This window comes from Eucalyptus grandis, chromosome 7 (assembly GCF_016545825.1).
Source record: "Eucalyptus grandis isolate ANBG69807.140 chromosome 7, ASM1654582v1, whole genome shotgun sequence".
Classification (NCBI taxonomy): Eukaryota; Viridiplantae; Streptophyta; class Magnoliopsida; order Myrtales; family Myrtaceae; genus Eucalyptus; species Eucalyptus grandis.
Window position 1 is genome coordinate 4,456,087 of NC_052618.1, and position 26,664 is coordinate 4,482,750.

The following is a 26,664-nucleotide window of genomic DNA, read 5'->3' on the forward strand; positions in this document are numbered from 1 at the left end:
AACATACGCACCTAGTTTGCTGGGAAATTCCATAGCTTGCACCTGTAGAGACTCGGGTGGAAGGATGGTGGGAGGAATGGCTGAATCGGTCAAAGCTTCTTCCCCCTTGATGGCCAAAACCCTAGCTTTATGGGAGGCCATCAACTTCTTCTTTTCTAAAAGACACAGAGATTATTATCGAGTCAAATAACTTACAACTAGTTAAAGCTATGAACAATTCAGAAGTGTTAAGTTGGGAAACTCAATCTCTTGCCAGTAAGTGCAAGGATAAAATGCGGGCCTTCCTAAATGTTTAGATAGTCCATTGCTTTAGAGAAGCCAACCTTGTAGCAGATTAGGTAGTCAAAGCCCACAAGAAAAATTACTTACCTCTGAATTGGGTCTTATATCCTCCTCAAACTTTGTTGGACCTTTTATGTAATGATGCCCATTTACCAGGCCTCTCATCTTTGCTTAGTAAATGAAATTATTCCGTTTCTGACCAAAAAAAAAAAATTGCCTCTCTCCATTTCAACCAATATCTCCCTCAAAACACATTAAATTTTTGCTTATGTGACATGGCTTCATCTGACGACGAGGCTGACACCTTGCTAAAGATAGAGTCAACCTACTTTTCGAGAACCCCAACGACAAGCCAGTCTCATTTGCCATCCTGCTAGTGAGGTAGACTAATCGGAACTATGATATCCCAAAATTTGGCTCTATTTCGAAATATATTAAACATACTTATGGTAATTTTACTCTGAATCGATCACTCACAAGTTAACTAATCTATTGGATGATGCCGTAAATGATAAAAACACTAAAAATAAGAGAATTCGATTAGAGATCGATCGCTCAACTATAAAAATCGACAAGGGTTAATATTATACTATTATAAGTCAATTAGCGAACAGATATTCGCATCGAACGACGATAAACCAATTTTACCTAGTCTTAAGAAGCTAATTCACCTCAGAGGTAGACTAAACATGCAACGGCATACAATTTTACCTACTCTTGGCACACCCCTTCATATCAATATATCTCACATGGCAATATTAGTGCAACGCACATAAATAATAATCAGAATACATTCAAAATATTCCAAGCGCATTGTCAACACACGTATTCCAATTATTACGATCTCTCGAGCCACAACCAACATAAGAGTTGGCAGTCTTTCAGCATGATCGGGCAACATCTCGCCCCATTGGCATGGCATCGTCTAGAACCTCCGCCTAGACGGCATTCCATAAAGGAGTATCGATTTAGCCTCAACCGTGACTCAGCATTTGGACCCCCGCTGGGCATTCGATAAAAATTGGGCATCATTTCCAAATTCTTGTTGGATGACGAGTTTCATTAAATGACCACTCAAGCACCCTAACAATCAAGCCAATCCTTATTGTCATTAATTAGCCCATAACAAAAAGAGTTTGATTTCAAATAATCAATTTTCGTAATTTTTCACACTCAAAAATCTGAATAAAATATTTGTACGCGATCACGTATTTAAAATCAACCTATCAAACTTTGCACGCTTCCATTTTAAAATCTCATCGTTTTATTTAGTACATAAAATTTGGCATCCAAACCCAACGTCTCAAAATTCTCTATTTTCTTGCCCATAAAACCTTTTTTTTTGAACATAATAAATAAAACTTATAATTGAGCAATCAATAACATAGCATCACAATCTCAAACGACTGGAATTAAGCACAATATTATCCACAAAAATGAGTGTGAAATTCTACTTAATGGCTAATCCGTTATTAATTACACCAATTGTGAATAATTAAGCCAATCATGATTAATTAGGGTAAGCACGATTAATTAACATAACTAAAATTAAGCAAAACTAATCGTTGTTAATTAAAACAAATTATGATTAAATAAAAATAACTAACTATTAATTAAACTAAACTTGATTAATTAATCTAATTATACTTAAACTAATTGCACTTAAATTTAATATAAACCGTCATTAATCGCAATTAAGGCTAAACTAAAATTAATTAATACTAATTGTCATTATCCCTAAAGTAATCTACCCACTAAAAACCACTGGGATTCGCCCCAATGGCCACCCTTCCAACGTGGAAAGGGGAGGTGAGGAGTTCAAATCCCCACCTTCTCAGGGGGATGGGGTGGGGACGCGTAAGTTTCAGGAGTGGGTTTCGACTCCCACGCCCTACAAGAGGCGGGGCAAAAGTCTGAGAGTGAGCCTAGAGTAGACATAGAGTAGGACTGAAAAAAAAAAAAAAAAAATCTACCCACTAAATGTAGTTAACATCTTAATCCACAATTAAGAAGTTAACCACGGGTTTTCGGTGATGGTGAGCTGGCGGTGAGGGTGGGGCAATGGCGTTGAGAACGTGATGCCTACGGCTCGAACGAAAACTTGACGGTAGCGGTAGCATGTACTCAAGCTCACGGCCACTTAGGGGATTTGGCTTGGTGGTGGCTTGCGGTGGAGGTGATGAATGGCGAGGGGCGGCATCAAGCGAGTGGTGGCAAGATGGCTCGACGAACGAGCAGTGAGTGGTGGTAGTCTAGCAGCCAAAAGGTGGTGATGATGATGGTGGCGGAATAGTGGTGGATAAAGTGGTGATTGATGGTGGAGTTGGCGGTGAAAATGGAGGATGGTGGTGAGAAGACGATGGTGGGGTGAGGGGAGGATGATGGTGACGATGGGGGTTGGCGTAAGGAGATGGTGACGACAATGGAGGAGTGGGCATTGACTTTAGAGAAAGAGGAGGAAGGGGAGATGGAGTGTGATGGGAGATAGAAATTAAATTGGAGGGGAGGGAGCGTCTGCACAGAGAAGGCGTGAAGGGAAGGGGGAAGAAAGAGAGAGAAAGGGAAATTTAGATATTTTCCCCAAAAACTCATAATTTCTTCACACCAACTCTTTCTCAATTTCCTCTTAGCCTAGTATTTGGTTCTCTCAATTTATTTTTCTTTTCCTTTTATCTTTAAAGCCAAAATTATGGCCGACAAATTGCAACTTTGTCACTGGGTCCATTTTTCCTTTCCGACTTTTAATTTTTTGTCCGATAAATCTTTTTAGAAAATTTTGAACTTGTCAATAACTCAATGGAAAATAAGACGACATCCAATAAATAAGTCTTGTAACCCTTGAAAGTTCGATACTCGATATCAAATTAAATTTCATAGTTAAAAATTGATTGAACACGACTTTAATACGATCTAAACTTTCTTGTGGCCTTTAAAGTTCTTGCACTATTGAGCCGTGGTTGATAATTTTTTATTCACGTTTGTGTATTTTCGAATCGTAGACAACCCTTGGTTGTCATGTAATCATGAGGGTTCAATTATGTATTCTGAATATAAAATCAATAGAAAAATCATTTTATCGTCGTTCAACACGAATGTCGTAATTGTGTAAGATCACCCGCGAATCGACTACGTGTTTCCATCGAATTGATTCATATCCATTCATTAATTGACTTATAACAGTGTAGTATTGATCATTATCAATCCTTATGATCGAACAGTCGATCCTTGATCGAATTCTCTAATCTTTAGCTTTTGGATCAATAATGACCTCACCCAACAAATTAGCTAACTCATGAGTGATTATTTCAAAATAAAATAACTATAAGTGTGTCAATGAAGTAACATTTTATATATTTTGAAATATGACCAAATTTCGGGATATTACAGTCCCCGTTGGTCTACCTCACTGGTAGGATGGTGAATGAGACCTGCTTGTCATCTGGGTCCTCGAAAAAGTAGGTCGACACCGTTAGTCTCTTTCGATACCATGTTGCGCGAGCACAAATTCCACGTGTTCCAGGGGAGATATCGGCCGAAAGGAAGCGAGACAATTCGAAAAGCAAATCACTACGTTAGGTCAAAACTGCTGTTTCGCAGAAATCGGCCGCAACTGCTGCTAACATAATTTGATTTTCGAATATTTCGGAGAAATTGGTCGAAATTGCTGCGTTTCATCGTGAGGTCATCGCGTCATCTGCTTTTCATCGAAAAGCAGTAGTTCAATTTTTCTCCCTTGCACGATCGGGTTTGGCACACGCGTTAAAAATTTCTTGATTTTTTATTTACTCAATTTGCCGCCAATTTTTCTCCCCCGAACCGCACGGTCGGGTTTAGATTGGCTTGACTCGAGACCCACAATTTGAAATACGCAAACAATATCTACAACGACTACATGTCAATGGCCAGAATATCATCACAGGAATAGGGTCATGAATCTAAAAGAAATGACAGGGACATGAGCGACCTTTGATTTCGCCAATGCATGATACCTCCCTATAGCCTCTTCAATTAATGCCGCACGGTCCTGCAAATCCTTTGCCGAAGGCCATACCTCATATAACTTATAAACCAGATTGAGAAGAGGCAAAATCACACATGTGCCATAACACGCAAGGATATCGAACGGTAAATTTTTAGAACCTACTGATATGATACCCCAGGGTTTTAGAAAAGTGCTCCTACAACACTACTTGGGACGCGTCCAGGTGGTTCCTGGCATACTGTAGGCAGTGCAGTGTGATCAACACGGTCTTGATCATATCCTAAAAGCTTCTCCTCGGCTTATCAAGCTTGAACAAAATGTTTTCCTTGGAGAGCACCGACACTTTGGGCTTCAAGCGGTCGAGATCAAACCTCCAATACTTGGCCTCCCTGTAAATCTTCCTAAGGCCGTTGTCGGTGGTCCCATGCAAGAAGACGATCTCCTCCATCGCCACCCACGTTGTAGTGTCCTCCTTAATGCTGTCCCTATCATGCCCCGAATTCCGAGCGTGCAAACATCTCTTGACAGTCGATTAAATTGCGACGTCTCATGATGCGACATCGACCCATTCTTTTTATCTTTCTATTGAACACATGCAGAAGCAACTTTAATAAACACTCGATCTATCAACAAACAATAGGAATAACAAAGCATAACAGACAGTTTCCAAAATTGACGATTTATTTGTCAACGTGTTCACCCTAGGAATTTAACATGTGCAGGCCTACAATAAAAGGTAACTCCTACACGACCTATGAGCAAAAATGATTGGAAAGGTCAGGGTTAATTTTAGCTATACTAACTCTAAGGACTGACCTTAGTGTCCCCGTGGAGAGTTGGGCTTGTTGTCAAAGGAGGACTCCTCCACTGGCTCATAGTCGGAAGGGTATTCCTATGATTCCGTATCCACAACAACAACACCGGAGATATTGATATCCATGGGGATTTTAGTTTTGCCTTTCCACGCTCCTGTAGGGTGGTCCTTCAAAACCATGAAGTGGACCGGTACGATTATCAGTCACCTGCCTAATGTACCATGCCTTGAACCTATGGGGGCACCCAAAAGCAAGCCCCTCATCCACTGAAAGGGTCATGAACACCAGCTTGTGGATATGGTCAGTCTTTGGAATAGGAAACGTAGTTACATGCATATCCTGATACATAGGGACCCCAAAACGTACGGGACAACACTTCATTCTAAAGATCTGAAAAGGTTCAACAACAGGAGGGTGAGATAAAATCTCAGTGAGTCAACTTCCTAAACATTGATTAGGAAGCTAATTCATTTCAGAGGCAGCCTAAACACACAACGGCATATAATCTTACCTCGCCTTGGCACACCCCTACATATTAGTACATCTCACATGACAATATTAGTGCAATACACATAAATAATAATCAGAATACATTCGAAATATTCCTAGTGCATTGTCAACATACGTGTTTCAATTATTACGACCCCTTGGGTCACGGCCAATACAAGAATCGATGGTTTTCCGACATGACCAGGCATTGTCCCACCTCATCGGGCATGGCATTGTCTAGAACCCCTGCCTAGATGGCATTCCATAAAGGTGCATCGGTCCGGCCTCAACAATGACTAGGCATCCAAACTCTCGCTGAGCATTCAATAAAAATTGGGCATTGTTCCTAAACTCTTGTTGGGTGATGGGTTCAATTAAATGACCACTCCAGCACACTAACAATCAAACCAATTCTTATTGCCATTAATTAGCTTAAAACAAAAAGAGTGCATTTTCAAATATTCAACTATGGCAATTTTTCATACTTAAAATCCTAGTGAAATATTCGTACGTGATCACATAGACAATTAAACCAATTCTTATTACCATTAATTAGCATAAAACAAAAGAGTTCATTTTCAAATTCAATTATGGCAATTTTTCATACTTAAAAATCCTAGTGAAATATTTGTACATGATCATGTATTTGAAATCAATCCATCAAACTTTGCACACTTCCATTTTAAATTCCCATTGTTTTATTTAGCACATAAAATTTGGCATCCAAATCCAACGCCTTAAAATTCTCTATTTTATTGTAATAAAACCTTTTTTTAACATAATAAATAAAACCTATAATTGAACAATCAATAACATAGCATCACAAGCTTAAACGACCAGAATTAAGCACAATATCATCCAGAAAAACGAGTATAAAATTCTACTTAACGGCTAATTAGTCATTAATTACACTAATCAATATTAATTAAGTTTATTGCAATTAATTAGGCTAAACTCAATTAATTTAGCTAACTATAATTAATTTTAAAATAATCAACATTAATTAAAATAATCACGATTAATCAAATAAATCACAATCAATTAATCTAATCATACTTACTTAAACTAATCACACTTATATTTAATCTAAGTCGTCCTTAATTGCAATTAAGACTAAACTAAAATTGACTAATACTAACTGTCATTATCCCTAAACTAATTTACCATCTAAACATAATTAACACCATAATCCACAATTAGGAAGTTGACTCACGGATTTTTTATGACAACAGCGTGTCAATGTCCAAAATGACACTTGAGGCTCGAACGAAAACTCAACGGCAACGGTGGCAGCTCGTCAAGATCATGGCCACCTAGGGGATTCAGCTTGGTGGTGGCTTGCAATGGAGGTGATGGATGGCGAGAGGCGGAACTGAGCGAGTGGTGGCACAATGGCTTGACGGACGAGTGATGAGTGGTGGTGGTCCGGGAGCCAAAAGGTGGTGATGATAATGGTGGCGTGGTGGTGGTGGATGAAGTGGCGAGTGATAGTAGAGGTGGCGGTGAAAATGGAGGACGGTGGGGAGGGGACAATGGTGGGGTGAGGGGATGATGATGGTGATGATAGAGGTTGGTGGAAGGAGATGGTGACGACAATGGAAGAGTGATTGTTGAACTTGGAGAAAGATGGGGAGGAGGAGATGGAGTGTGAGGGGAGATAGAAGTGAAAATGAAGGGGAGGGGAGTCTGCAGTAGAGAAGCCGTGAGGGGAAGGGGAAGAGAGAGAGAGGGGGAAATTCAGATATTTTTCACAAAAACTCATAATTTCTGTACACCAACTCTGCCTCAATTTCCTCTTAGCCTAGCATTTTGTCCCCTCAATTTCTTTTTCTTTTCATTTTATCTTTAAAGAAAAAATTATAGCCAACAAATTGTAACTTTGCCACTGGATCCATTTTTCCTTTCCAACTTTCAATTTTCCATTCGATAATTCATTTTTTGAAAATTTTTAACTTGCCAATAGCTCAACAGAAAATGAGACAACGTCTAATAAATTAGTCTTGCAGCCCTCGAAAGTTTGATACTCAAAATTGAATTAAATTTCATGATTAAAAATCGGATGAATGCGATTTTTTCACGTCCTGAACCCCGAGCGCGTACCCATCCCTCTCCGGTCGATGATACTTTGCGACTTCCCAAGACAAGTCACCAACTTTTTTTGTTTTATTGCACATGCGGAAGCGAAAATAAATCTCATGACAGTAATCATCTCGGGATAGAAAAGCGGGACAACAAATTCACAAACAAACATGATTTTATAATCACATAGAATCATGTACAAGGTCTATGACCAAAAGACTATAAAAACTGACATTCCAAAAAGAAGCGGTCCTAACTAACCTACACTTTCGATCACTTTCTCTCGGTTCCAAGTCCTCCACTCGATGACTCTGAAAATTTATCCCACAACGGGGTGAGATATAAATCTTAGCGAGTCCACACTCTAAACCTTGATTATGATGGAAATACGCCTAGAAGTGTCATAACCACACAATCACATCATCATAAGGATTTACCTCACCTCAGATCCACCCTGCAGGTCAGCACAGTTTATATCACAGACAGCCAAATAGATATGAGCAATAATTAAACTCCAACAACTAGAACGCCATACTCAATTCTCAAATCAACACAGAGGTCCTAATTATAGGGCCAAATCGTTATGACACATCCCATACCGTGCCACACAATTTTGTCCCATAATTCGGCGCATTCAACTCAAACCATCATGCATTCCTAGTTTTGCTCTCGGCATATAGTACGGCCTACTTTCTGTTCAATGGTCCTCTGGCATTGTCAGGTAGATGAGCGTGGTTCCCGGGTAGAACCGAGAACCAAAGAACTGAACCGGAGGTTCTGATCCGTTTCCCGATTCTAAAGGAACCGGTTTCGGTTCCCGATTCCCTTTTTCTAGGAACCGGTGGTTCCCAGTTCCAATTCCGCTTCCTATAGGAACCGGAACCTTAGGAACCAGGACCGGTTAGGTTAAGGTTCTAAAAGTTAAAATCCCCCAAATCATTAACCCTCAGTTCAGTTGTCCACTCCCGTTCTCTACCTTTGCCCTGTCCCCGACGCCACCACCGAACGCCGCTCGCCCTCGACGCCACCGCCGGACGCCGCTCGACCTGCCGCTGGATGCCAATATCTCCCTAATCACCCCACCCTTGCCTCCCTCGACGTTGTCACCCCCACTCGCCTCAACGCTACTGCTGGATGCCACTTGCCCTTGATGCTATCGTTGGACACGGCTCGATCCCCTGATGGATGCCTCTCGCCGCTTGCCACTCAATCCCCCGGTGGACGCCGCTTGCCACTCGCCTAATCACCCCGATGCCGCTCACCTTTGCTCGCCCAACCGCCCCCGACGCCACTCGCCGCTTGCCCAACCGCCTCGACGCCGCTTGCCTGGTCACCCCGACGCTACTTGCCCCGACGCCGCTCGCCCGGTCGCCCCGACTCTATTCTCCCCCTGATGCCTAAGCACATCAGATGCCTCCCACTTGGTCAGTCCTTTACAACAATTTGGTACCATTTATTGAAGGAATCGAGTCAAATAATGCACTTGAAAATAGTTCGGGATTGTGATCATATCATGAATTTTCATCATGGGCTTGTATCATGTGATGGGGAATCTTCAAGTTGAATATCGATGAGAGAGGTCCTCAAAGATTTATGTGGCACTTATGCACCATTGTAGCCCAAGTGCTTATTGTTTTTATTTTCTTTCAAGTACCCCTTTCAACATGTTGAAGAAATTTGATGGAGAAACGGTAACAGAGGTTGCCCATCCCCGCCTTGCAAGGATGAGATACAATGTTAAGAGATTGCATCGGTATCTCATTCTCCATATGTAGGGATTTACGAAAAACAATTTTTGTGTGGAGAAGAACCCAACTCTAGATAAGCTTTTTGAACCTGATGATTTTAGTTGGAAAAAAATTGGGGAACTTTGATGACGATCAAATCTTTCATAATGCTGTGATTTGATTTAGAAGACAATATGAAGTGGCGAATGTGAAATGTTGATCAAATTAGTACTGTTAAGTATCCGATTACTTATGATTGCTTTTGCAGTTAATTTTCTTGTCAAGAACTTGGAATTGAAGGACTACATTCCATTACCCACACCAGGAGATGAGGAGAGGCTGCGATCAAAGTATGATTTGATTGCCAACGTTGTTCATGATGGCAAACCTGGTGAAGGTTCTTACAGGGTTTTTGTTCGGCGGAAGTTTAAAGAACTTTGGTAAATCTCCCTCTCCCTCTGTATGATTTTTAGGGAAATAAGAGTGCAATTGTCGTGTAGATTGACAAGTCCTACATTATGCTTTAGGTATGAGATGTAGGATCTGCATGTTTCAGAAACACTTCCTCATATGGTTGCACTCTCAGAGGCATACATGCAGATATATGAGCAGCATCAGTAGGACAATTTTGGTGGCAAATTTTTTTAGTGCCTTTTGCTTTGCAACTTTGAGACCCCAATGATGCTGGACTTCAGATCTTCTAAAAAGAAGTTCGATCTGTATGTGAGACTTCCTGTCAGATCTGTCTCCTCGAAGCAGCTAGGGTTTTTGATGAACCTTAAATTTAGGATATCTTGCTGTGCTAAGATGACTGATGGCGTAAACCTGTATTATGTTGACTGTATATCATCATTAGCGAAACCTTAAGCTTAGGTTACTTTGAGTAATTAAAAAGGGTGGATGCGGCGTATCTTTGATATCTACAGTAATTATATAGTACTCAAGTTTGTTTTCCTTTCCGCATTTTTCGGTTGGCTGCCTTGTGCAATGGAAAGGCAAACATATTAATATCTGATGTTTTACCCTTTTGTTTATGTTCTTTTTCACTAGCATGTACTTCCTGGTGACTGATTTCAGATAGACTATTGAGGCAAACTTGCACATGCTCTTGCTGGTCCGTCAAATTCTTCTAAACTTTGCGCTTGTCTACCTGTTAAGCATATCGATGAAATGACACGACCACTGAGTCTGAGTCTTCTTTCTCATTTGCAAATGCTGCCCACCAATCAAAGCCAACTTGAATAGTTGAGGTTGCATAGGAATTTCCCTCATGCTCTTATGCTTTTCGGCATTAGAGTGACTCAAGTTGCATTTGCAACTACATGCTCTTTTTCTTTTAAAGGCACTGTACTTTTTGCCCTGTTCTTTCCATCATTGTTTTGCTAATTCTTTTTATCATATTTTGTTTGACATGAAGATGATTTAGATGAGTCAACAACTACACCAGGTTCTAATTTTGCACACATTTTTATGAAGTTTATGTTGTTTAGTTTGAATGGTAACTTCATAAATTTGAAACGACCTAAGTATCGGCTTCTATTTGGCTTGTTGATTCTGTCATGCAAGTATCAAGCCTAGATATTAAGAGGTTTTTAGCCTTTGCAGTGTGCAAGAGACTATGATGGATGTTGTCATAAGTTCATAAAGTTAATAGAGAATTCAATTTTATTATGTAGTATGCTATTGTTACTTCTTTTTTTAATCTAATATAGCAAAACTAGGTTTGCTTGTAAACTTAAAGAGTGGTTTGGAATATCACAATGTTGGCTTATAACATCAAATGCAGCTTTTCCTTAAGATCTTACCTAATGGCGGGATTGAACAATTGTTGCATAGTTTACCCTGAAAATGAAACCAAAAAAATGAGACAAAAAAAAAAAGAACCTGTTGGAACCTGGAACTGACCCCGAAACCTGAAACAGGGTAGGTTCCAGGTTCTTGGTTCCGACGGGTAGGTTCCAGGTTCCAAAAAATGAGAAACCTGTACTCGAGGATAGGTTCCAGGTTCCAGACGGAAACTGTAAGGAACCGGGAACCGCTCACCCCTAGGCATCGTCTCACATCATTGTGCACTGAATCATCACTACATCAACGGCATTCCATAAAGGAGCATCAGTCAGAATCTATTGCGACCAACATCCATTGGCATTGCATCTATATAGGGGTAACGTCCAGCTTAATAGCTCGGGACAGGTTTTCTTAACCAACACACGATCACTCAAACATGGCCCAGGGCACCGTGCATTACACTCAAATATCTCCATTAAAATGGTGAACCTGGCCTATTTTTTTCATATAAGAAATACCCATGAAAATCGTTGTGTGTGGGTACACCGTCAATTCACCCCAGAAGACTGATATCCTTTCTTTTCAAAATCCCACTGGTTTATATAGTATATAAAACCATTTTCGATGTTTAAAACCCGACATCCGGGATTTTCTGGATAAATGTCAAAATTCACAAATTTTGGAATAATTGACCCAATTTTCAATCAACACTCAATTTTCACAATCTAACACTCGATTGCAGAAATTAACCGTACCATTGCAATCAGCACGAAATTCCGGTCACTAGTTATCTCGACCTAATTTCGGGAAAAATAATTAATAATTAATTAATTTCTAAAACTATTAAATAATTCGATTTAAATTCTAAAAATACTAACCTAGGCCAAAATCACTAAATTAAGTACCGATACGGACCTGGAAAATTCTCGAACCCTTCTAGATAAATAATGCAATTTATCTATGTTGGAGAAATCCTCGTGAAGAGTTTTGAAGTTGACAAAACGTTTACGCGGGTCTAGTCGAAGGTCGCAGACTCGTTAGTTAAAGTCGAAGACTTCGGACAGCCGTGAGACTCATGACTCAAAGTCTATCCTCATGTGATCCAACGATCCGTTGAAGAAAAGTTATCCCAACCGAATGTTTTGTTCGGGATTTAACCTTATCATCTGGAGAAGATCTCATGGCTGGAGAAGACGTATCAGAATCCTTTGATTGATCAAATTTGATTCAATGACTGAAGATTCAATGATTGTCTAAATATTATTGGAAGGTTCTACTTATGGAAACCGAGATCCTGATTGTATGGGCGAACAGATTGATGGGTTATCAACACGTTCCTTTAATAGCTCGAATGATCTTCCTAATTGATTCCGTCCAACGGGTAGATTGGAGGAATTCCTTTGGTAAGTGCCAACGGGTATGATGGCATAAAGGAGTATATAAGGAAGACGTCCTTAGTTGTTCGAGGAAGTGCGCGATAGAAAAATTCCAAAGTCTGAAGCTCCTATTTGTTTAGATAAATCCTTTGAGCGAATACTTGTATACAAAAGAGAGTCTATATTTGTGAGACCTTGAGGAGGTGTGGCAGTACATCTACACTGTGGAATCAAGGCAAAGCTGTGCTGTAACTACTCTTTTGATCATAGTAAAATCCAGCCGGTGGGCTGTCAGTGCGGAAGAGTGGACGTAGGCTTGGAAAAGCTGAACCACTATAAATCCTGTGTTCCAATTTCTCTCTTCCTACCTTGATCGTATTTCAATTTGTTAAGAATTGCTTCCGTATATCGACAAATTGTTTGTGCTCCTATTCACCCCCCCTCTAGGTGTTTATACTAGCAATATCAATCTAGACCTCACTTAATCTAATTTAACCACCTAACATGCATAAATAAATCACTAATTTAATCTAACTAACCACCTAATTCCTAATTAATTAAACTAACCACCCCTTAGACATCATTGGCCTACTAAGAAGAGTTTAATGCATAAACTAACCGGTTTGTTGCGGAAACCGGTTCACCGCGACGACGACGCGACGGCAACCGAAATCCAAATTTTCGGCGGCGTTGACGAACACTTGGGCCGGGCCTAAAAGCCTTGCAAGCGCACAACTAAAAGCTGGGCTTGGACCTACTTCTTGGGCCGACTTCAAGACTAAAAATGGGCTGAAGATACAGGCTTCAAAGCTGGACTCAACGGTTTGAACACTTGGGCTTGCTGAAAACAGAAACTTGTTGGGCTTCATTGGACCAAATTCGTTGGAGTGGGCTGAGCCGGAAACTTGGGCTGCTGCTTGGAGAGGCGTGGACTAAGCTGGGCTTGCTGCGACTGAACTGGACCGGGCTTCAAGTGGCTGACTGCTTGGGCTGCTGCACACGGTTTGGGGACTAGGAAAACGCGAGCTTGACCGAGCGGAGGCTAAGCTGCGAAGAAGCAGCTCCGATGGGCCTCGCTGCCTCCGTGCGAAACGGAGGAGCGCGTGGCACGGAGCTTGGGAAATGCTTCGGTCAACGCCAGGGATTTTGCTGAGTAGGGATCCACGTTAATTGACTCGTGGACGTGGCAGCGAAGGAGGGAAACTGTTTCGGTGAAAGATGAAGCAAATGGTGCTGGCACGCGACAGAGGGGACAAACCGAAGTGGAGATTACTTCGGTGGATGTAGAGGCGTGAGAGAAATGGAGGAGAAAGCAAACGTGTGGCCAGGGGGGGAGGAAATTCTGCGGAGTCAACAAACCGCTCTTGCTGGATGCTGGTGTTGACTCCTTAAGTGGGGCTGCTCGGTGCGTGAGATGGGCAGAAGTTGGTGGTCTTGCAGATCAAAAGAAAGAAGGAAAATGAAAGCAAAGCTGAACTAACGGAGAGGAGGGTTTGAGCGAAGATACGATGACGGAAGGGCGTGCGTGGTAAGCCAGGGAAGAAGGAGGAGGTAGTCAACAAGGTTTAGCCAAAACATTGAATGTTTGGTCCCCTTAAAGAATTCAAACTTATCCCACTTGGTCTCTATTACTTTTTTGCCAATTAAATCCAGCAATTTATCCAAATTTAAGCCAAAAAAAAAAATGCTGCCCTTGCCTAATTTCGAATTTCCATTTTTTTGTCTTCAATTTCTTCCCTCAATTCCCCAAATTGAGATCCAATTTCGATGAAGAAAAATCCTGAACAATTTTCTATAAGTCCATGACACTCAAAGGCTCAGCTTGGAAGTCCAAATTTCCTTTAATTTGGCCCGTCCGAATTTTCGTTAATTTTCCGTAACGTCCGAAACGAATTTCCTTAAAAATCTCGAAATCTCTTAAAATTCTCGGAGGATGAGTCGACGTTCCTAAAATAGATCGTGACACCACAGAACTTTCAATTTCTAAAATCGAGTTCAATTTCGAATTTAATTTCACTGCGGCGAGCTTTTAGCGTGACCTAATCTACCAAATAACTTTTAGGAATTTTTAGTGCAATTGACCCATGATCGATTTATCTTGAGTCACAATACATCTTTGACTCATTGGCGATCCTCGGTTGTCGTGAAAATATCAAGGTTTCAATTATGAGCATAGGGTATCAAAACGACAAAAAAATTGGTCTAGCACCGATCGACGAGTATTTTGCAATTAGGTAGAATCACCCACACTCCGATCTCATATCTTAGTTGAATCGACCTATCTCTGGTCTGTAACGATTTCGACAGTGCCGTATTGACCCATGCAAACTATTGACACCTAAATTTTACCATTTTACTTAAAACTTAATCACATACAAATTAGGAATTAGTAAAAAAAAAAAAAACAAAAGAAAACAAAAAAAAACAGAGAAAAAGGAACCAAGAGATACAGGAGAGAAAAACTAGAGCGATGAAGAGAGAGAAGGGGGACCGGAGAGATAAAAGAAAGAACAGAGAAAACAGAGGGAGGGGGAGATCAAAAAGAAAAAGAGAGCCCAAGAGGGGGAGACCCTCCGCTGCTAGGGGGGCCGACCCCTGCGCTCGTCCCTACGGGGGCCGAGCCCCTATGCTTGTCTCCTCCGTCCCGGTCAGACCGCCTTGGACACTACCGTCGCTGCACCTTGACGCCACCCACTGCTACTACCAAGCCGAAGTTGAAGCCCACAAGAACTGGCCAAGGGAGGATCCGCACGAGCAAGCCAGATCTGGAGGGAGCAGGCTCACTACGCGACCTCCAACACCTGCCGTTGCGGCTACCGGCTACCGCCGCTCCTAGTCTCCTTGCCAACGATGCCGCTCGAGCCCGAAATCCACGGCGCCATCCCTAATGAAGAAGTCCTGACGCCGTTCCTGAGCGACCCACCACGAGATCCACTGCGCAGGGCCATTGTCACCTCGCCTAGGGAACCCATCGACCACCGCCGTGCTGCTTCCCCCACCATTACCCGTCGTTGCCGTTCCGCCACCAGCCGCCTCAAGCCACGCCGTCATTCCATCCCTCGACACCACCACCACTACTGAACCCTAGACCAGCCGCCTCGGCCGCCGGCTATTCCCGACACCGTTGCTGCATCAGATCTCCATCGTTGCCGTCGCAGTAGCGGTCACTAGGCCCGATGCCTTCGCCACCAACAACTCCGTCCCCGACGACCTGTTGAGGCCCCGCCGTGTTGGGCTGCTGTTGCTCTCATTCGCCACAACGCCATCGTCTGCCGCGAAGCTATCATGGAAGCCTTGCCTGGCGACGCTCCAGTAAACCTCCCCCGGTGCCGCGGATCACCGGTGTGGAGGGTTCCAAAATCCGAGTCTGCAAGCAGAGAGCCAGGTCAGGCGAAGCCTCCAAACTGGGTAGGGTTTGGTCTTCAAAGTGGGTCGGGCTTGGGTTACTATTTGGGCCGGGCTTCTGCAGATTCAAGTTAATTGGGCTAGTCTCATGCAGGCTTAGGAAATAGGTGGGTCTTTTGACTTTCTTTGGGCCCGACTAAAGTATTTAAAAAAAAAAAAAAAAAAAAAAAGGGAATTTTGGGCCCATTCAGGCCCGTTGCTGCCGACTAGGCTGAGCTTAGGTCCGGTTGTAGCTCGGACGACCGTCTTGACCGTCTTGAACTGGGTCGGGTTAGAACATACCCAACCTGATTCGCACATTTAAAAAAAAATAAAATATATTTAAAAATATATTTTCTTTTAAAAAAAGTTTAAAATTTTTTTTAAAAAATTAAAAAAATTAAAAAAAATTTCGAAAATTAAAAAATGAAGGAGTTTGATTAGGACTTGCCATATATTGCCATTTTAGTGTAATTAGACTTTTATTTGCTTGTATATTAATTATGTTGCATGTTTAATTTGCATATCTAATTATGTTTAATTGCACATGTTTAATTTTACTGCAATTAGGATCTTGGTAGCTCGATTGTTACTTGCGCACCTACATAATCACCTCACATGTTAGTGGATAGGTATAAAATCAATCCAAATTGCCTGACAAAAACCTTTTTTTTTAAAATGAACAAGATTAGGTACCGAAAAGGCACTAATTAGTCAATTAGTGTAATCAAGACCCGGACCCTTGATTAGTGTAATCAAGACTCCCGTGCCTCACTTGGTTTCTAGCCGACTCCAATAGGCTAGTGGCGACTCCTTTTGTGCGAAATTTTTAAAAAATATCCCAATGTCACACGAGGTATGGGTTTGGGAGAGCCCGCGCCTAATCATGGGTCTTAAGCCCGTCCTTTAGACAATATCCCTAAACCTATTGTCTCCCTCCGAGGGTAGGTCACGACAGCTTGGCAACTCCGTTGGGGATGTGGTTTTAGACCTTAGAGGACTTAGGCCAATATTAATATTGTTCAAAAATATTTTTGTTTGGCAGAGAGGATTCCAGGTATGTCCCTAACATTAAAGGTGTTAAATGTTTCTATAGAATGGGAGGTATAAGGGGAAGTGTTTGCTCACATTTGTCTTGCAGGGAGATGTAGGAATGTATGGTTTACTTTTTATGTATGAAGTGTTGATTGCCTATAAATTGTCATGCCTGCATTTCTTGTATTGCACTACACCACAATACACAATACTTGCTACTGGACCTGGGCCACATTGGATCACTTAGGATGGTGTATCACTCCGACTATAACCGTGTAGTACGAGTCGCCCATCTCATCCCCGAAATTTCTTTCTTCACGTCGAAGGTACCCACCCTAGTCTGCAACCGCGCGACACGGGTTGGTTCTTTGACGAAGCCGAAGTCATGGGTAACCCGACCCAGCCGCGACCTTGTTGGTTCGGTCCGGTGATCCTATGGCTCCATTTTGAGCCGTATAGAGTAGAAATCAAACCACATCCCATGTGAATGTCTATGCAATGTATAAAAAAAAAAGAGAATAAAAGATAAAGATCGGCACCCATTGTAAGTGTCATTTTCCGTTTTATTTGCTCATTTTGTATTGCATTTTCATCTTGAAATTCGCGGAAATCAATCGAATGCCCTCGGTGATGTAAGCTTATGATTGAAAAATTGGCAATCACCTTTGACAAGTGAGCATTTGAATGCAAGTTCTAAACATTTTCATTTGGCCCTATTGAACACATGGTTTTGTTTAAATTTCTAGTTATGGGCCCAAAATCATTTTGAAAAAAAAAAAAAATTGCAAGTTGTGATTTTATATCGGGGCACAAAAATTGAAATTGCATTTTTATCAAATTCTCCCATCCTCACATTTAGGGACTAAAATGCAAATCATTTTGTGCACAAATTTCCCAAAATAGAAGTCACTTCATTTTTCTAGGAGTAAAATCACAAATCAATCTTTCAAAAATCAATGCCCTTTTGCATACGAAACTTTTGGAATAAAAGTTTAAATTCAATTGATGGTTGTAGATTGATTATCTTAATGATATCTTCTCTTATGGTAAAATCTTGGCAAAATACCAAAACCCTGTAATAAGGACTGTGGGGCATGCACCGTCGCCTTGATTTTGTTGTAAGAAGCGACCTCATTGAGATATCATTTTCTCTCATTCCCACACTGACATTGTCGTCTTTTTGCAGGTTATGCGTGATGCTCCATGACATTCTTGTGTGTGACCACATAAAGAAGTGAATTCTAGAGCTAGGACAAGAGTTGATTTTTACTTTCATCTGTGCAAGAGTTTCTTATATTTTATCATTATCTTTATTCTTGTCAAGACCATGTTTTCCATTTTGGGTTTTGATTGTGAATTCAATTGATGTTTTTGTAAATCATGCGATTCATTTTTTTAATGATGGAATTCAATTTCGTGAAAATCATCCTAAAAAATAAAATAAAATAAACCAAAACAAAACAAATTCAGAAGTGTTTCAAGCGAACCTTTACATCTATCTTCCGAAATGAATTTCAAGAAAGTTTTGCTTGGGGCCCTCTCTTCATGTGGTTGCTTTCTCCAGCTCATGGAACTCGAGAAATAAGCATGTGTCGAGGCATCGTTGGTGTCAATCTTCCAATAGAGGCGGAGCGAATCTGAATTCCGTTCTAGAAAAATTCTTTATTTAAAGGGAAATGATGCAAATACCTTACATGCCAAAATAGCTCACCGATCTCATTCACTTTGCTTAATGAAACAAATGAAGGGAGTTGCCAAGCATTGAAAAGGGCGAATTCGAATGAAGAGTAAACTATATCGATTACCGTTTCTAACATGATTGTCTTTTCATTGTCAGGGAGACGTCAAGAGTACCAAGTTTTGTAACATTCCAACAAATACTCGAACAGAACAAAAGTTTGTCAAATGAAGAGTGGAAGAATAAAGTTTGATTCAGAGAAAATCCTCTCATTCCCCCACCAATGAAGTGTGCTGGAACAACATTGTCAAATTCATTAAGAAAGGATGTATCGTTCTTCAATTGAACCTAATTGAGTATGGAGATAACCCGTTTCATCTTCTCCTCTTACAGGGTGATAAATGAAAAAAAAAATGTTGCACATGGACCGTAGAAGCAACACCTTCCACCAAGGAATCAAGAAAACATCAAAAACTTAAAGATAAATGCAAGGGAAGGGTAGTGTCGAGTTACCAAATATCCACGAAGGTGGATCCAAGAGATGTTAGCACCCAAAAGATGAAAGAGAATGAAGAGTAATAATGTATCATTTCCAACATTTTAATCCCTATCGAAAAAAAAAAAAAAAAAAACATTTTAATCCCTAAAGATTTTTGCACTGACATGTTCTTTTACATTCTTTACAAGGTTATCGGATCACCATGCCATAGGTAAGTGCCCTTCTTCTCAATTTTTTTTTTAAATTAAAAAAAAAGAAAGAAAGAAAAAAAGAAAACGGAGAATTTCCATTACAAAAAGAACCTTTGGCACTTTCCTAAAGACAAGCACAAAAATTAATAATTGAAAAAAATTTCTACAAACTTTTTGAGCATCATCTTTATCTCAAAATTGTTTTCTCATTTTGTGGGTTATTCATTTTGAATCAAATTTCCCTAAGGAGATTGATTTACTCAAATGATCTCGGCAGAGTGAAATGGAGACGTTAACTATGCCAAACAAGAAATGTTAGGATGAGGAAAGGCAAGCCATTTCCAAACACATCCCTCAAACACTTTTGAAAGTTGAGTGAAAAGCGACATTCTCTTAGAACGAAAGATTCATTCGATTGAGTGCAAAGATTGAAATGACAAAGGCATTTTCTTCATCAATCCAAGCACCGAGCTAACAGCTCGTTACCCTTTTCAGCCGAATAAAGATGATCCTTCAAAGTACCCCTATTGAGAATGACCCTACATTGGGGCAGCATAAGAGGTTACAGCCGTGTTGTAAAGCGAAAGGTTGAGAAAGATTCTATTGCTTTCACTTGCATCTATCTTCCGGTGATAGCTTAAAAAGAGTTCTCATTAGATCTTAACTCATCCCAACGTGAAGAAGAGCATTTCATTCTCTACCCAAACACTGATATCCATTGCTTTAACCAACTTGGGTCTGATTATTCATTTCTAAACCCCGATCAGTGATCATTTCCCTTCACTGGGGCAAGGCATGAGAATTGACCAAATACAGTCACAAGAAAATGTGAAAAGCATCTTGAAAGTCATAAGAGATACAAAAGTTCAAAGAGCAAAAAAAGCGACAAACTAGGGGGCATGAAAAAGTGTGCCTAATAAAAGCAAGGTCAATGCTCGTCAAAGAAGAAAAAAGCCAAAAGGCTACATCTTATGTGAAAAAAAATAAAAAAATTTGTCAAAGTCAAAGTGCCTGCATAAAAAAATCATCGCGAGTACAAAGGAAATTAGAAAAGGGAGCAAAGCTCCATACGAAAATGATTAGTCAATGGACTTTTGAGATGCGCTGTGTTTCAAAAGTCAAATGATTTCAAAAGATCGAGTGACCTGGTCACGATGCCATGATGATCACCGACTCTTAAAAACCCTCTTGAAAATCTTGTCGTATCTTCAAAGTTCTTGATTTGTAAACCCATTGAAGATAGTGACAAATGTTCCCTTGGCCTTAAAGCAATAATTCCTTTGTGTAAGCCATAATCAAGCCTATATTGTGGTCCTCTCAAAAGACCTTTTTGACATGGGTTATGTGAGATACCCTCAGTAATTAGTTACTTCCCACATGAACAGATGGGGTCAAGCAGCCATTTTATCAAGAGTGTGTGAGAAGTCATTTTTTACTAAGAAGCTCTAGTTTGGCATACTTAATGAGCCTTGTTCACGAGTCGTAGCCGTTCTGATAAGAAATTGACTCCTAGGGAATTTGATGATAAATGATACATCTTCAAGCAAGATGACAATTTTGTACCATATGATGCTAATTGACATCAAGTGTTTTTCTAAAGCAATCGGACTTAGCTTGATTAGCTTGTTCAATTAATGCTGTAATATTGCCAATGCGTCTCTTGATGACGTCTCTAATGACATTTGCTCAAGTCGAGTTTAACAGGATTTCTCAGTGCAGCCATGCAATTTTCAAGGGGTTAGCGGGTGCTTCTCTAAAAACCAAAGGTTCATGAGTCTATCCTTAAACCACATGGTTCATGGGTCTATCCTTAAATCACACGGTTCGTGGGTCTATCCTTAAACCACAAAGTTCATGGGTCTATCCTTAAACCACACGGCTCGTGGGTCTATCCTTAAACCACGCTTTTAAAATGTTCATGAGTCTATCTTTAAACTACGATTTTTCAAAATGTTCATGGTCAACCTTAAACCATGTCATCTATAAAGGTTAGTGGGTTTTCCTCAAACCATGTATTTTCAGCCCAGTCGAAACCCGTTGTTACACGGTAAGACCTCATTCCCTTCTTCCTATGACACGGTGTGCTTTGTAACCCGGAGAGCTTTTGTAGCCCGGAGAGCTTTGTAGCCTAGAGTCCTTCCTATAACATGGTGTGCTTTGTAGCCTAGAGAGCTTTTGTAGCCCGGAGTCCTTCTTATGACACGGTGTTTTTTGTAGCCCGGAGAGCTTTTATAGCCCAGAGAGCTTTGTAGCCGGGAGTCCTTCTTCCTATGACACGATATGCTTTCTAGATCGGAGAGCTTTTATAGCCCGGAGAGCTATGTAGCCTGGAGTCCTTCTTCCTATGACATGGTGTGCTTTGTAGCTCGGAGAGCTTTTGTAGCCTGGAGAGCTTTGTAACCCGGAGTCCTTCTTATAACATGGTGTGATTTGTAGCCCGGAGAGCTTTTGTAGCCCGGAGAGCTTTGTAGCCTGGAGTCCTTCTTTCTATGACACGGTGTGCTTTGTAACCCATAGAGCTTTTGTAGCCCGGCGTTCTTCTTCCTATGACATGGCGTGCTTCTGTAACCCGGGGTCTCTCTTCCTCTTATTGACAAGAAGCACTTCCATAGTTATGAGTTCTTTCCGTCGACCTGATACGTGCCTATGCACCTAGGGTCTCTCTATCGCCAAAATAATTTAGGTGTCTTTTATCTTTGAATGGAATCTCTTCGAGCTCCCATTCAAAGAGGGACAGTTGTTGACACCTAAATTTTACCATTTTACTTAAAACTTAATCACATACAAATTAGGAATTAGTCGCTAAAAAAAAGAAACAAAAAAAAAACAGAGAAAAAGGAACAAAGAGATACGAGAGAGAAAAACCAGAGAGACGAAAAGAGAGTAGGGGGACCGGAGAGAAAAAAAGAAAGCAGAGAAAACAGAGGGAGGGGGAGATTAGAAAGAAAAAGAGAGCTCGAGAGGGGGAGACCCTCCACTGCTGGGGGGCCAAGCCCCTACGCTCATCGCTGTGGGGGCCAAGCCCCTGTGCTTGTCTCCTCCGTCCCAGCCGGACCACCTCCGACACTACCGTCGCCGCACCTCCGCGCCACCAGTTGCTACTGCCAAGCCGAAGTTGAAGCCCCGCAAGCAGTGGCCAAGGGAGGATATGCACGAGCAAGCTAGATCTGGAGGGAGGAGGCTCACCGCACGACCTCAAACACCTGCCGTTGCTGTTGCCGGGTACCGCCACTCCCAGTCTCCTTGCTAATGACACCACTTGAGCTCGAAATCCATGGCATCGTCCTTGACGAAGAAGTCCCGATGCCGTTCCTGAGCGACCCACCACAAGATCCACTGCACAGGGCCATTGTCACCTCGCCAAGGGAACCTATCGACCACCGCCGTGCTACATCCCCCGCCATTGCTTGTCGCTGTCGTTCCACCACCAACCACCTCAAGTCGCGCCGTCGTTCCATCCCTCGACGCCACCGCCGCTACCAAACCCTAGACCAGCCACCTCAGCCGTGCCGCCGTTCCTCCCGACACCGTTGTTGCACCAGATCTTCACCGTCGCCGTCGCAACAATGGTCACTGGGCCCGATGCCTTTGCCGCCAATGACGCCATCCTCGACGAGCTGCTAAGGCCCCGCCATGTTGGGCTGCTGTTGCTCTTATCCGCCACGACGCCGCCATCCGCCGCGAAGCTATCATCAAAGCCTTGCTCGGCGACGCTCCAGCAAACCTCCCCCGACACCACGAATAACTGGAGTGGAGGGTTCCAGAATTCGGGTCTGCGAGGAGAGTGCCAGGTTGGGCGAAGCCTCCAAACCGGGTAGGGTTTGGTCTTCAAAGTGGGTCAGGCTTGGGTTACTATTCGGGCCGGGCTTCTGCAAATTCAGGTTAATTGGGCTGGTCTCATGCAGGCTTAGGAAATAGGTGGGACTTTTGATTTTCTTTGGGCCCTAACTAAAGTATTTGAAAAAAAAAAAAAAAAAAAAAAGGAATTTTTGGCCCACTCGGGCCCGTTGCCGCCAACTGGGCCGAGCCAGTGCGGTTTGTAGACCGAGACCCGGCTGTACCAATCGGGTGAGCTCGGGTCGAGTCAAACTGGACCCAACTCGGTTCACCCATTTAAAAAAAATAAAAAATTATTTTAAAAATATATTTAAAATAAATTAAAATAAATTTCAAAAATTCAAAAATGATTGGGTTTGATTAGGACTTGCCATGTATTGTCATTTTAGTGTAATTAGACTTTTATTTGTTTGTATATTAATTATGTTGCATGTTTAATTTGCATATCTAATTATATTTAATTGCACATGTTTAATTTTACTACAATTAGGATCTAGGTAGCTCTGATTGTTACTTGCGCACCTGCATGATCACCTCACATGTTAGTGGATAGGTATAAAATCAATCCAAACTATCTGACAAAAACCTTTTTTTAAAAAATGAACAAGATTAGGTACCGAAATGGCACTAATTAGTCAATTAGTATAATCAAGTCCCCAACCCTAGATTCTCTGGTTGCGTAGGAAGTGCGGCATACTCCCGTGCCTCACTTGGTTTATAGTCGACCCCAATAGGCTAGTGGCGACTCTTTTTGTGCGAAATTTTTAAAAAATATCCCAATGTCACGCGGGGTATGGGCTTGGGAGAGCCCGTGCCTAATCATGGGCCTTAAGCCTGTCCTTTAGACAATACCCCTAAACCTATTCCCTCCCCCCGAGGGTAGGTCGCGACACAGACTGACATGGTTGAGCAGTCAATTCCTGGTCGAATTCTTAAGTCCATTGCATTTAGATTCCATAATTGCTTCTCCAGATAGTCCAATTATCTCATAAGTGATCAGTTCAGAGAATAGTACTATCGCGTCGATGAAAAGCCTGATTTATTTAATCGAAAACAAATTCTGAAAATTCGGGCTGTCACAATTTTAGTATGACCTAAACTATTTGATAGCTTTTAAGGTTCTCACACGGTTAGTCCGTGGCCAATAATTTTCAATCCATATTTGTGTCTTTTCAAATTGTGGACGACCCTCGGTTGTCATGTAATCGCAATGATTTAATTACGTACTCTAAATAATATCAATAGGAAAATCGGTTTATTGTCGTTCGACGCAAATATTATAATCATGCAAAATCACCCGCAAACCGATTACGTACTTCCGTCAAATCGATTTATATCCGTTTGCTAATTGACTTATAACAATGTCGTATTAACCCTTGTCGATCTTTATGATCGAATGGTGCATCCCTAATTAAATTCTCCAATCTTTCATGTTTTGATCATTTATGGTCTCACCCAATAGATTAATTAACTCATGAGTAATCAGTTCAAAGTAAAATAATCATAAGTGTGTTGATGAAATAACCATTTTATATATTTCAAAATAAAGCCAAATTTCAAGATATCACAGTCCTCATCGGTCCACCTCACCGGCAAGATGGCGAACAAGAATAGCTTGTCGTTGGGGTCCTCAAAGAAATAGGTTGACACCGTCTCTTGCGAGGTGTCAGCCTCTTCGTCGGACGACGCCATGTCACTTGAGCTTGAATTCCACATGTTCAGGGGGAGATATCGACCGAAAGGGAGCGAGGCAATTCAAAAAGCGGATCACTACGTCATGTCAAAACTGTTGTTTAAGAGATATCAGCCGAAATTACTGCTCACGTCATCTGATTTCTGAATATTTTGGAGAAATCGACCGAAACTGATACTTTTCAAATATTTCGGAGAAATCAGCTGAAATTGCTGCTTTTCATCGTCAGTTACCGCGTCATTTGTTTTTCAAATATTCGAAAACCAAATGACGCGGCGACCTAACGATGAAAGGCAACAGTCTAGTTTTTTCTTCCTCGAATCGCATAGTCGGGTTTGGCACATGCATTGAAAATTTAATGATTTTCTATTTACTCAATTCACCGCCAATTTTTCTCCCCCAAACCGAATGGTCGGGTTTAGATTGGTTTAGCCCGAGACCCGAATCAGTCCGGAGTGAGTCAGCTTGAAAATGTTCGGTCCAGGCCTTTGGCAGTTTGGGGCTTGTTTGGTTTCGGGCTCCAAGCCTAGAAAGCCAGGAAAGCCCAATCCATGGACCCACACATGTTTTTGGGAAAATAAGAAAATATATATATTTTTATAAATAATAACTCTGGAAAAGATCATTAGCCTTATGACTCTGGTTAAAAGATGTTGGGTTTCACTATGCCAGTGGATTTTCTAAATTACTACTCCTCTTATTGCCCCAGTAATGGCAATATAAAAATCTTTTATTTCTTTTATTTCCCAATAAAAATAATATAAATTCGTCCATGATAGATCTAGTTTTTGTTTCACGGTTTGTATCATTCATCAAAATTTCAAGACATTCTCATTTGTAGTAATAAAGTTGCTTGAATACTTTTTCCTATGAAAAAAATTCCACTTGATTAAAGCAAATAACTGCATTTTTTAATTATATTTTTACTAATCCCGTGGAGTGGATCACCTAAAATACGACCCAAAATCGCTTTGGACGGTTGGAGTCTGTCCCTTAGCTGATTTTCACATGTGAAGGCCATGAAGCTGTTATTCCTCGTGAGCCAGATAGATTAGTCACGACTCACATGAATGCCTTAATGCCAGAGACAATCACTTGTTTATTCATCCGCGCAGAAAAACCATGCACAAATCACGAGCCGTGTTTCAAGTTTCCACAGCCAACATAAAAGAAAAAAATTAATTAATAAAAGTGCCTAACAGGCGGTAGTTCACTATAAATACGCTCTCGTGGAGAAATCAAAGATTAAGAACATAATATACCACTAAATCGTTGAGTTTTTACGAGCCAAATGGGGAAATCTAGCAGCAAGAGCTTGATCCCGGGGCTCGCGCTGGTGCTGCTCGTAGCCATGGTGGGAGGAGCCAAGGCAACGACCGTATGCAAGATCCAAACTGGCCTTGTGCCTCCCAGCCGTCGCCGGCGACCACCCCTCTCCGCCAACCAGGCAATGTTGTAAGGTGATCTCTAAAGCAGACATGTCGTGCCTCTGCCAGTACAGGTCTGTGCTCCCGAACTGCGGGATAATCCCCGCCAATGCCATGGCGTTGCCCGAGAAATGCGGCCTCAAAGCGCCTCCGAAATGCTCCGACAACTAAACTGAACCAAGCGGCTAGTTTCGTGATCACGCGGCATGCCTGGAGCCAATCAATCCATTGCTTCTTCGTTTTTTTATAATTAATTAACTAGACATGTGATGAAGCTCATTGCTAGATCTCCACCAATTTCATGTCTTTCCAATTTGTTTTATTTTGAATTACCAAATCTTCGAAGATCCCCGATGTTGTACGGTGTTCGACTGCTGGGCCA

General features: G+C 41.5%; 1 pseudogene; it reads left to right on the forward strand.

Moving 5' to 3' along the window:
• The window catches only part of LOC108960820, a 69,565-nt pseudogene extending 59,570 nt beyond the window's left edge, over window positions 1–9,995 (forward strand).
• The last annotated feature ends 16,669 nt before the right edge of the window (window positions 9,996–26,664 follow it).